Below are 10,365 nucleotides of genomic sequence, written 5' to 3' on the forward strand. Positions count from 1 at the left end.
TTCAATCTATCATTTTCATCTAGCAGATTTTTGAGCATGTCCTTGTGGTCCTTGGACTTTATGTAGGATTCAATTTTGTCCAGACCTATTTTATACGCTCGAGACACTTCGTCAAAAGATATGACACTTTCACAGTTGTATGCTTCGGCATCGATTTCATCGTCCTTTAATTCAAGGAAAGGTAAAATCATACGATGTCTTTTCTTCCCTATTTCACAATCAAGATGTAATAGAGTGATGTTAAAATAGAGTCTCTTAGCAATTAAACAGAAAACATTTCTCTATTTAAGAAGTTTAAGATTGTCTCTATGTAAATAAATAGAATCATCTTTGGATCTAATTAACTCCTTTTCCTTCTGCTCGATCCACATTCTTCGTTCCTCACTTTTTGAAGAAATCCTGCTGATTTGATTAGTTAGGTTAGAATTTTTGACACGGGTTTGGGTGAGACTGCTACTTATACTTTAGAATTTTGTCTTTAAATTATTTAATTCCTTTTCATAATTATTAGTAGGTATTTTTAGAGAAGCAAGAATATTTTGTACCTTTTTGATCAACTCATCACATTCGTTCATCTGAGTACTAACAGGCTTGGCAGCAAAACATCCGTCCTCTCACTCTCTATCTTCTTCAACTCCCCCATTAGTTGTGTATCCTCTCATTTGGGACACACCCTCGGTCATTACAAAGCATCTCCCCATTGCCTGTTCTGCTTTTGCCATCATAGTTTTTCCGTGAGTACGCTTCCTAACTTGATCATCCTCAGAATCTGTGGATCAGACCTCCACACCACCAAACTCATCATTGTTATTTGAACCCTACACAATTAAAGCATTCATGGTAGAGTTATTAACAGCAGACTTTCTTTTCTTTATTTCCTCCAATCTTCTCTGGAGGCTCACTTCCTCATCTTCTTCGTTTGTCTTTTCTTCTTTCTTTCTCAACATGCAGTCTTTAGCAAAATGATTTTTGCCTCCACAGTAATGACAATTGAATCCTGAGTCTCCTCCAACTTTAGCTTCCTTCTTTGACTCTTCGGACTCTGACCCCCTCTTCGGTTCCTCCTTGATCCTCTCGGCACTATAACTTCCCTTCCAGTTTCGGTTCTTGTTGGCTGGGAATTTCTTCTTAATGAATTTTCTGGGATTTGACACCATCATGCCATATTCTTCGCCGGTTAGATCAAAATCTGCAAGATCTAATTGTTGGGTTTTGAGCATTCTAACACTCCTAAGTGTACATGCAACCCTAAATACCTTGGGTCTATGTTTTCTCTATTATACATGCAAATATGAACATCCATGGTATTATCCTAATCTAGCATACAAAACATTGAATATAAGAAGATAGTATACAAACCTCTTTGGTGTAGAATGTTCTCAAGAAGCTTGAGTGCCTAGTTCCCCAAGTGTGACACCTCAAATGGCTCACACAACATCAATTGCTTTTGGAATAACCTTGAGAGAAATATAGATCACTTAAAATTGGCTAGCCCTTCTATATTCACTTAGTGGCCGATTTTTCCAAGAGTATCATCTTTATATAGTGTTACAATTAGTGTAAACCGTAATTGTCATGACTTTCCATTTTCCTTGGATCCATGGGTTCAAATAGACCGTGGAGCAACCATGGAGCATCATATGGGTTTTAGCCCAACTTGATAATCCATGGAGCATTAGCCCACTATACAAGTATGGATGATTTACACAATCAACCCATATACAATCAACCATATATTTAATTAGTCTTCTTTTGATCACTTAATTAATTCTAGATTAATTCTTTATCAATACTAATTAAATAATCTTATTAATATATTATAACTTATAATATATTAACAAACCTTAAGTGTTATTTCTCTCATTATAGTCTATCCAAATGCATGATGTCATGCAACCCAAATGGACCATGTCGGGTCGGGTCAAGTCTTACCAATTATAGTTATAGACTTAGACATTAATCCAACAGTCTCCCACTTGGATAAGTCTAAAACTATTATTGCGTATGGCTTCAAGAACCAACTAGCAATCGTAGCTCTCAAAAGCTTCCGTCGAACTCTGACCTTAACGATGATCTCTGACCTTTGTCAATGACTTGTCCATAAGATAAGGGATCATATATTCCTCCATTCTAGATATATCATATGGACTGAGATATGGATTGTAAATCATTCTCTCTGTCCATTTGTTGTTTCCCGATTTCCAATTTATGACGACTGACTGATTGAACAAATCAAATCAATCCTAGCTTGGCCAAGCACTCACATGTGTCATCATTAAATCATCGAGGGCCCCACAGATATCGCTTTTATCCCGAAGGTAAAAGGAATGGATAAACTTCGACTCATATGGCTTGTTCTGCTACCTGTTGAATCATACACAAAAACATGTTTTAAAACATCGAGTTACCAATGCGTTTTCGCGCAATCAATGTACAACCAACTCATAGTAACAACTCATATCTCTAGGTTTAAAGAATATAAGATATTATCGTCTCATGATCACTCGTGATAAAATCCATGAAGTGATTCAAATGAGCGCGGGTTGAATCCAATACTCAGAACTTATGAGCACTCATGAGCATTCTAGCACAACTTTGTCCACTAACTTGGACCTCTACAAGCCAACCCATGATAGTCTTGATTCATATCTACTTCCAACATATAACCAACTGTGGATGGTTTAAATAACTTAGTCATTCCGAAAGAATAACCTAGTTATTATGGAAGTCAAAACATGCAAAGTGAAACACAAGAATAAATGAATCCAATATGGTATCAAACCCTATGAATATAAATAGACCACTTCTATTTATCACCATACTAATTTCTCATTATTCATTGTTTCAGTTTTATCAACTTTATACTTGAATTAAAACACTAGACATCCCATGCTCCAAGCATGTACACTATGCTTTCCTATACAATAGCTTTGCCATACACCAAGTATGCACTCTATGTTTATCTATGATCCTTACTTTGTGAAATAAACCAATTGACCAAACTTTAATGATTCTAATTTCACACTCCCAAATCGAAATCTGTTAGATTTTAAACTTAAATGCACTACCCTCTTCCAATGAGTGTGTACAAAGTCACAAAGACTTGAAAACAAACATTATAGAGTATTCCAATGAAGACCTACACCATGGACACAAAGCCTTTATGTTCAAAGTATGCATTGCTTTGAACATGCTTCTTGCACTAAATTTTTTTCTCTAATCTTACACAGATTGCTTCCATCTATAGAGACAACTCTATATTCCCATTTTGACTACCACTTCTGACCAAGAGTTGCCTCTTTTCAGACTATGTCAATATGGTCCTTCCAATATTAACAATATACTTCCAACTGTCCTTGAGCAACCAATCTTTGGTAAACCTTAGATTGTCCTCGACAATTGCCTAATCACTTTAATCATATCCAATTCTAGACATTTTCCTCCTTAATGCCCCAAGGCATTTGGAAAATAAATATTAAAGCACATGTAATCGATCTTGTACCCAAAGTAAATGGGACACGATTCATGATGTTTCTCATAAAGACATGGTTCTAGACCATTCTTTTTCCATAATATTTTTTTGGTTTGCCATATTCTCAAAATTTTACTATGAAAAGGGATGCCGTAATCGGAATCGAATTTTGAGAACGCAATATATAGAATTTTCTTAAGTTGAACCAATCCAACATGAAATTCATATATATATATATATATATATATATATATATATATATATATATATATATATATATATATATATATTCTTGACTAAAGGTGATTAAAATCTCAATATAAGCTCTTTAGAATGATTATAAACTCAATCTGAGCTTTTCATAATTGAAATGAAGTATAATTTCCTCTCCCTTAATTATAGCAAAACAACTTTTTCAACCCCTGCAACCTCACGAATTGAAACTTTTGTTTTCTATAATTAACATTGCTAGCTTGCAATATTTATCATAATTATCATGCTTCCACTAACATGATGATTATTAGCATAACACTTATGCTCCCACTAACTTTGACATGTACTCAGAAATCAGCTATTGACTTTTTTTAACAAAGTTCAGATTTCTGATACTAGATTGCTTTGATAAGACTTTATCAAAATCATACACCTTATCTTAGATAGCTCACAGGTGTGTCTAAACAATTTCAGAACTATGAAAAGGGATTCCGTAATCATAGTCTTAATTGTTTAGACCTTTGCTATTTCTCATAAGTCCATGTTAGTGTGCCTACTAACAACTTTGAGAATGCAAAGATTACTATCTACTTATAAATCTACTTAGTGGAAGTGTTTCCTCACCATCATTTTCATGAATCGGAGAGAAACCTTATGACACTTCGATTTTTATGGTTTATGAGTTCCTACCCATATGAATTTGTCAAAACCAAGGTTGTAAAAATCACTCGACGTTAGCTAGTCGGTGGACTGTGGTCAAGGGATTAATCGGCTAGGCGGAGATTAATCGGGGACCATTAATTGCTAATTTGTTAGATTTTAAAAAAATTAAATATGACTAATATCATATAAAAGTTCATAAATACCACTAATATCATCACAAAATAGGTTAATATGATAAATACAATACTAATCATACCTCAAATACTTTCTATTGAGATATAATTTCTTCAAAGTGTTAAAATTTCATTGGGTTCTACTGTTTCAGTCATTTTGTAAGCATGGATTAATCGCTAGGCGCTCTCTAATCGGTCAAGTAGCGCCTAGGGATTAATCAGAGGTTAATCGGGACCTAATCATAATTTTTACAACACTGGTCAAAACCATAATCACAAGACAAGGTTAATGACAAATCCAAACACATATGGACTGAACTTATGCAATTTTAACTTCTTGCCACCTGGCAGTACAGGGCCTGCCATTGCTTCCAAGTTGTTATGCAACCAATTGAGAACTCTAAGAACTCACATGTAGAGCCAACTTTAACTGGAATGGGCACAGAATATGTCAACACGATAGGTTATAAACCTCAAGTCGTGTACTAGTGAAGAACCTCAGGTTTTATTCTTGATTAGTTCTTGAGGCTTTCAAGACCTTTAAGACTCCCACTGTCCTCTTGACATATAAGACTCTCTTGTCTCATATTCAAGGGATAGTGCGGATTTTTTTATCAAGACAAACACTTCACACAATTGATCTAAGTTGGTCTCTGTTCTATCCAAAACATCACAACTTACCAATTTCAAATGTACAAGAGTAGATAACCTTTTACTCTTACATTTGACTAGTGTTAATAAACCTTCTTTAAGATATGTCACTCACGTTACAGTCTTAGAGTATAACTCTAAGAATTGATTTGGAACGAAGTATGACTCATCTTCTTGATTTGACCACTTCAACAATTCCCAACTCCTCTTCTTATCTATCAGAATGCACTTAGAGGATGAATTGTGATAAGGTCTCTTAATCATTAAGATGAACATATAACATGATACTAATGTACTCTCCCATCTTTTCAGATTTGAGAAACTTTTTTCCTTCTACCTAATTTGATTCTTCTCATCCGTTTTGCCATACATCGAAAATTTTTTTTTCAATATATCAGAATTATACTTAAGCTTGTAAGTATAATCATATTTACTAAACTTTAGCAAATCATGACGAATAGTCTTATTGATTATTTGTGGTGGGCTTGATCAGTGCACAATAATGTGTACTCGATCCCTTAGTCCTTTACTTGACTCACACATCCATGTGAACAAGTAATTAGTCTTAATTTTTCCAATGCTTGAAAGTTCTCATTCATCATACTATACATCTTGCATGATTCCAAGTTTCGGTCCAATTGAAACTTAGGTGATGAGAATCTTTCCATATTTGGTAAATTTAGACGTTACCACAAATGAAAGAATCAATTTCATATTTCCAGTCTTGCTATTAATGGAATCTTATAAGCAACAAAAATTTTCACAAATGCCATTGTAAGGATATTTTAAAATAAATAAAATCAAAAATTTCATTTTATTTTAAAAACTTTGCGGAAAAACTAATCCTTACAATCCATATGAAAACCTTGTTGTTATATATTCCTAAGCAATATCTCATAACTCCGAAGAAGTAGCTCAAGAATCCGATCTTCAAACTATGCGATAGAAATCCATCTACGCGATCAGATTCAGCATATTCTTTCTTTAAGTTTCTTCAGTTCTCTTTGATTCTTAAAACACCAACACGTGACCCAGTCACATCATGTATCAAGAATATCAGAATAGAAACTTAATAGAGTTAGACAATGGACTTTACCTGAAATAATGTCAAACTCGTTGACTTTACCATCCTTAGGTAAGTTTGACAACTTCGTAACTAATGCCCCTTCCTTTGGCAATTTAACATATGGGCTCTTTGATAATGGTACATGGGACTATCACAGACTTAGCATTTCTCTTTACCATTTGGTCAACCGAGTTGACTATGGCTGATCCCTTTCTATTGGGAAGAGAGAGCTTTACTAGATACCCAATGTCATCATTTTCAATGTCCATAAAGTTTTGGGTAGTTGATCTTAGCAAATAGATCAGATCATTAAGGTTCTTGTCATAGTCTGTTTCATAGGAGTCCCACAGGAAGTCACTATGTGACTTAGAAAGTGATTGAACCACCAACTTTCTCAAGACTTTGACACCCAACTCTCCCGGCTTGTCAATATGTGACTTCATCTCCAAGATGTGATCACACCTAGACCTTGCCTTGCCAATAGGGATTGAGTGACCTTGAACTTGTGGGTTTGGGAGAATAATTGGAGGAGGTGGAGGAAGTGAAGTTCCAAGAGATTTGGGAAGATCATAGATGTCTGAACTAGACATCTTTAGGGAGATATTCAAGTTGAGTTGATTTAAATTCCTTAATATGACACCCAATATGAAATATTAAGGCTAGGACCCAACAAACTATTTTATAACTCGAAAGAGGGATGCTGTAATCCAAGCTATAAAATATTTGAAGGTAGGTAAATGACGATTTACCAATTTCCACCATGAAAAACGAAATTTAATTAAGTTTTAATTGGATTTGAAACTCCTAGTTCTTTTGACATTCATTGAACTTTTCAATGGCATGTTTCAATCTCGAGTGTGCCCTTCAGGTTTTGTGACTGCATTGCCGAGGATCACAAAACAAGGTGTTAAGTAACCATGCAAATTACTTGTTACTCTGAAATGTTTATCACCCATCCGATGTGTCGGTAAACCACACACGCTCCACCGGACTATGATAAACTTTAAGAAAACCCTTTGCCTACCTTGTTAAGTCAAGCCAGTGTGCCGGTAAACCTCACATGCTCCACCAACTAAATTAAGCAAAGTACATAGTGTAATTTCATGGGTTAGCACCTTATTCACATTTTTCCTAAGTAACTAAGATTGGGAATTCTAAGTGTTTAGTTACTTAGTATTTATCATTAATACTTTTAATGAAGGGAGAACTTATAGTCTTTGTCTTACCCGTTCGGCTAACGACCCTCCACCAGTCAAGGAACCGGTGGGTGAGAGTGGACACCCATTAAACTGCCATTTTATAGGCAGTAACCTTATACCCCCTTATAGATCGGCTTCGTGAATGAGGCCTACTAACGGTAAGATTGACTTTTATTCTTATACATATATATAAATATTATTAACTTATAATATTATTAAGTATAAGGGTTGAATTTTAACTATTTAAAATTCTAAGGGCTTAACTTGGAATTGAAGTATTCATAAGTGAAACTTTTCAAATTCCAATACTTGAGGGCATGTTTTGAAAGTATTCAAAACTAATTAATTCCATAACTTATGTGTTTAAAGTAGTTTAATTAAAAACTCTTCAAGTTCCATAACTTGAGGACAAGTTACGGAAGACTTTAAACTATTAAACAATGTAACTTTTCTTTATTTTGTAACTTATGGAACTAATTAAGGTTACATTTTTTTTTATTATTTAATGAAGAGACTCTTGGTCCTCCATAACTTGAGGACAAGTTATGGAGTCATAAAACCATTTAATTAGTACTAGACTCTTCATTATTGTAACCTTTGACAACTTTTATGAGTTTTATGATTCTTAAATGTGACTTTTCATATAACTTGAGGACAAGTTACAAAAACACACTTTGGAATCAACTCTTAGATTAAAATGGATTGAAAACCACTATTTCACTGAACTTTACTATTAATCTAAGCAACTCATAAGAACAAGATAATTCAAATCAAACTTTTTCATGTAATTAGTCTAAACCTTAAACTAGTACAAAACATGAATCTATTGACAACTATCTTTGAAATTGGATTAGCATGAACATTACCACATCAAAAACAAGTTTATATGTCCAAAAACATCTTAGAGTAATGTTCCTAGCCCAATTCCAGCTAAAAAAGTCGAATTTATGCTGTCTGGGGGTCCAACTCGTCGAGTGCATGAACCAACTCGGCGAGTTGGATCGATTTTGACCACTTTTAGGCATGGACTCGCCAAGTCTCCTGATGGACTCGCTGAGTCTGATGATCAGACAGCAAACAGCTTCGATTTCTTGAGCAGTTTTGCAAGTATAACAAGAAAACAAGCCTAGGCTCTGATACCACTATTGGGTTTTGAGCATTCTAACACTCCTAAGTGTACATGCAACCCTAAATAACTTGGGTCTATGTTTTCTCTATTATACATGCAAATATGAACATCCAAGGTATTATCCTAATCTAGCATACAAAACATTGAATATAACAAGATAATATACATACCTCTTTGGTGTAGAATGTTCTCAAGAAGCTTGAGTGCCTAGTGCCCCAAGTGTGACAACTCAAATGGCTCACACAACATCAATTGCTTTTGGAATAACCTTGAGAGAAATATAGATCACTTAAAATCGGCTAGCCCTTCTCTATTCACTTAGTGGCCGATTTTTCCAAGACTATGATCTTTATATAGTGTTACAATTAGTGTAAAACCTAATTGTCATGACTTTCCATTTTCCTTGGATCCATGGGTTCAAATACACCATGGAGCATCCATGGATCTGTTGGATTAATGTCTAAGTCCATAACTATAATTGGTAAGACTTGACCCGACCCGGCATGGTCCATTTGGGTTGCAAGGCATCATGCACTTGGATAGACTATAAGGAGAGAAATAAGACACTTATGGTTATTAATATATTATAAGTTCTAGTATATTAATAATAAGAATAATAAGATTATTTAATTAGTATTTTTCAAGAATTAATCTAGGATTAATTAAGTGATCAAACGAAGACTAATTAAATATATGGGTTGATTGTGTAAATCATCCATACTTGTATAGTGGGCTAATGCTCCATGGATAATCAAGTTGGGCTAAAACCCATAGGATGGTCCATGGATGTTCCATGGTGTATTTGTACCCATGGATCATGGAAATGAAAGGCCATGTCAATTAGGGTTTACATGGTGTAACCCTAACTATACAAGCATCTTATTCTTGACTAAAATCGACCACTAGTGTGTGAAGTAAAAGGGCTAGCCGATTTCATGAAGTGTAGAATTCTCTCAAGTTATTCTAAGTGTTTTGGTGAATTGTGATTCCATTTGAGGCTTCCACACTATTGGGGCTAGGCACTCAAGCTTCTTGAAGACTTTCTACATCAAAGAGGTATGTATTCTATCTTGTTACACTCATTGTTTTGTATGCTAAATTAGGATAATACCTTGGATGTTCTTATTTGCATGTATAATAGAGAAAACATAGATCCAAGGTATTTAGGGTTGCATGTACACTTAGGAGTGTTAGAATGCTCAAAACCCAACAGTGGTATCAGAGACTAGGCTTGTTTTCTTGTTATACTTGCAAAATTGCTTAAAAAATCGAATTTCTTGCTGTCTGATCATCAGACTCGGCGAGTCCATCAGGAGACTCGGCGAGTCCATGCCTAAAAAGTGATGAAATCGATCCAACTCGCCGAGTTGGTTCATGCACTCGACGAGTTGGACCCCCAGACAGCATAAACTCGACTTTTTTGGCTGGAATTGGACTAGGAACATTACCCAAAGATGTTTTGGACTTATAAACTTGTTTTTGATGTGGTAATGTTCATGCTAATCCAATTTTAAAGATAATTGTCAAATAGATTCATGTTTTGTATTAGTTTAAAGTGTTACTCTAATTACATGGAAAAGTTTGATTTGGATTATCTTGTGTATATGAATTGCTTAGATTAATAGAAGTCATGTGAAATTGTTGTTTTCAATCCAAATTAATCTAAGAGTTGATTCTAAAATGTGTTTTTGTAACTTGTCATCAAGTTATATGAAAAGTCACATTTAAGTTTCATAAAACTCATAAAACTTGGCAATGGTTACAAAAGATGAAGAGTCTTGTCCTCAAGTTATGGAGGT

This window comes from Lactuca serriola, chromosome 8, assembly GCF_051521515.1.
Source record: "Lactuca serriola cultivar US96UC23 chromosome 8, Lser_US96UC23_V15, whole genome shotgun sequence".
Classification (NCBI taxonomy): domain Eukaryota; kingdom Viridiplantae; phylum Streptophyta; class Magnoliopsida; order Asterales; family Asteraceae; genus Lactuca; species Lactuca serriola.